Source organism: Rhincodon typus, chromosome 44, assembly GCF_021869965.1.
Source record: "Rhincodon typus isolate 14 chromosome 44, sRhiTyp1.1, whole genome shotgun sequence".
NCBI classification, from domain to species: Eukaryota; Metazoa; Chordata; class Chondrichthyes; order Orectolobiformes; family Rhincodontidae; genus Rhincodon; species Rhincodon typus.
Window position 1 is genome coordinate 1594573 of NC_063375.1, and position 3151 is coordinate 1597723.

The 3151-nt window shown below is 53.9% G+C and overlaps 1 long non-coding RNA gene across 1 annotated transcript; it reads right to left on the minus strand.

Annotated features, from left to right (window-relative positions):
* Positions 1–618: 618 nt before the first annotated feature.
* LOC125487728 lies at positions 619–2780 on the minus strand. Its single transcript, XR_007266079.1, has 3 exons — positions 2670–2780; positions 1480–1556; positions 619–721 (listed from the first exon to the last, which is right to left on the minus strand). It is a non-coding gene; the product is annotated as an uncharacterized LOC125487728 (long non-coding RNA).
* Positions 2781–3151: the final 371 nt, after the last annotated feature.

Sequence of the window (3151 nt, forward strand, 5' to 3'; positions counted from 1 at the left end):
ATGTTTCAGAGATAGTAGGAACTGCAGATGCTGGAGAATCTGAGATAACAAGGTGTAGAGCTGGATGAACACAGCAGGCCAAGCAGCATCAGAGGAGCAGGAAGGCTCCTGCTCGGCCTGCTGTGTTCATCCAGCTCTACACCTTGTTATCTCTGCCTGGAAATGTGTTGGGCTAGGTTCAAGAGGGGCATTGGATGAGGATTTGTAGAAATGGGCTGCAGCGATACTGGGGGACAGAGGCAGGGATTGGCACTGGGGCAACGGGTGACATGGGTAACAATGGATCCTGTTCTGGGGTGCCTGCTTCACTATGCACAGCACGTGTGTTTCATGCTCACGCCTAGGGCAATTTTCTGGGGTCCAACTTGGCCCAGGGTATGTGGTGGGTGGGTGGCTTCACTCCCCCACCCACTTTTTGCCTCTACACCCATTGCCCCTGCTGCCAGTGTTAGGATGAAGGTTGAGCGGCCAATGTTTTCAATGTTCCAGGTGGTGAAGTCTGAATTAGAAGGGCAGGGATAGTGGGATGGAAGGGACATGGCCCTCCAGTGGCGACGTACATCACAATCAAATAGCCCCACACTGGGGCACGGGCTGGCAACAGGGCAAAATACTAGGATCTCACCTTGACCTGATATTCCCAAATCATCCTCCACAAATCCACAACAGTCTGCCCCAGGGGACCTTGGGTGGCGATGTAGTACTTATCCCTGTCAATGCCCTGCAGTGGACAAAACAAGGAAAGGTCACTCTGACTCTCCGACAGTGCCCGCTCCCTCAGCGCCGACCCTCCAACACCGCCCGCTCCCTTGGCACCGAACCCCAGACAGCACCCACTCCCTCGGTGCCGACCCACCTGACAGCGCCCGCTCCCTCAGCGCCGACACCCCCGACAGCGCCCGCTCCCTCGGCGCCAACCCCCTGACAGCGCCCAACATCGATGGGGGTTGGGCAGAATGAGGCCGAGACCATAGTCCCATGTACTCTCACCTTAACTAAATGACGGAGGGGGCTCGATGGGTCTTGTGGCCTAACTACTCCACACCAGGTTAGATGCAAGCATGCCGTGTTCAAACGCAGGAAGGCCTGGTCAACGTCAAGACTGTGTGCATTTTCGGGAACGCTGAGCCCAGCCAAAAGACGTTGGGTGCTGTTGTTTGCCGAGAATGTTCCTGACCTTTGCTCTTCATCCAGTCTGAAGATCAAAGGTCAACTGCGTGGCCATTACAGGTTACATGACTTTTGGAGAATCACTTGATACTCAAAGTCATACAGGACGGAAACAGACGCTTTGCTCCAACTCGTTCGTGCTGACCAGTTTTCCCAAACTGACCTACTCCCGTGGCCCATATCCCTCTGAACCCTTCTGAATCATCGGGGCACCCCTCCCCTCAGAGTCCTGGAATCCTAATTATTCCCCTCCCTCGACATCAGGCTGGAAGCAGTGGTCTCCCTGGCGCGTGCAGTGCCGGGACTTACCCGGATGAAGTTGGCATTGATGTAGTCAGAATACCCTTCATTCTCGAGCAGCGTCAGAGGCACCCTAGTCTGGTCATCTGAAAGAGGAACACACAAATCCCCACCGCACCCGCCCCCCACCAAACAAACAACCATGAGAGATCAGGATTAATCTGTACCTTCCTTCTCCCCCTACCGCTCCTCCCCATAGCTCGGAACCATTGGTCACTGAAGTGTGCCAGGATCTGTTATGGAGCCTCTGTAAACCCAGCCGCTGTGTCAGGGCCAAGCAAACAGCCAGTGCGCTGACCGTGGCATCACTCAGTTCAAGCACTGCCTTGCGAGGGAGTGTGGGTGTTGCAACATAGAGGTCAGAGGGTGAAGTGGGGGGTGGATATTCATGAACATTCAGCACCATTCGCCACTCCTCAGATACTGCCAGCAAGCATGCTGTAACTGCCCTCCTGACCTCGAACACCACACCCCAACCCCCCCACCAACCAAAGTCTGTCCCACCATTGACAAGGCACAAGTCAGGAGTGCAATGGATTACTCCCCACTTGCCTGGATGGGTGCGGTTCCGACAATATTCGAGAAGCTCGACACCATCCAGGTACGAAGCAGCACCACTCCCGCTCGAATGACACAACTACTCCCGAGCTTCAACGCTCCCTCCCTCCACCACCAACGCACAGCGGCAGATGGTCACATTAGGAATGCTTGGCTGAGCTCCAACACTCACTCCCTCCACCAGCACGCGGCAGCAGCAGTGTGTACCGTCTACTAGATGCACTGCAGCAAACTCACCGAGGCTCCTCCAACACCACCTCATAAACCCCCTGGAAGGATGAGGGGCAGCAGACGCAGGGGGAGCACCACCCCCTGCAACTTCCCCTCCGAGACCCCCACACACCATCCCGACTTGGAACGATACTGGCCGTTCCTTCAGTGTCACCAGGATCAGAATCCTGGAACTCCCTCCCTAGCGGGGCACTATGTGGGGTGTCCCTACACCACACGGGGCGAGGGAGTGCAGCAGTTCAAGAAGGCGGCTTACCACACACCTTTTGGGATTCCTCAACCCTTGTTCAAGAACTGATGTGCCGACTACAGCAACTCCTCCTCTTGCCCACTGTGGTCCCCACAGCCACTTAACCTTACCTAGCATCCAGTTCAAAACCACCTTTCAGCCTCAAATACAGGGGTCTTACATGGCAGGATGTCTTTGTATCGATTCTTCTTGATGTTGCGTCTAGTGCTCCCAGCCTCAGTGCTAAGGTCCGACTGGTCACTGATTGAAGCCAGATACTTCTTAATGCTCTATAGAGGGTGAAATACAAGGGTTAGTCTATAAGGCCACAATGGACCATAAGACATTGGAGCAGAAATTAGGCCATTCAGCCCTTTGAGTCTGCTGCACCATTCAACCATGGCTTATAAAGTTTCCCAACCTCATTCTCCTTCTTTCTCCTCATAACGCTCGATTCCCTTGACAATCAAAAACCTATCTATCTCTGTCTTAAATATACTCAATGATCTGGCCCCCACAGCCTTCTGTGGCAGTGAATTCCACAGACACAATACTCTCCGGCTGAAGAAGTTTCTCCTTATCTCCATTCTAAAGGGTCTTCCCTTTACTCTAAGGCTGTGCCCTCATGTCCTAGTTTCTCCTACCAATGAAAATATCTTCCCA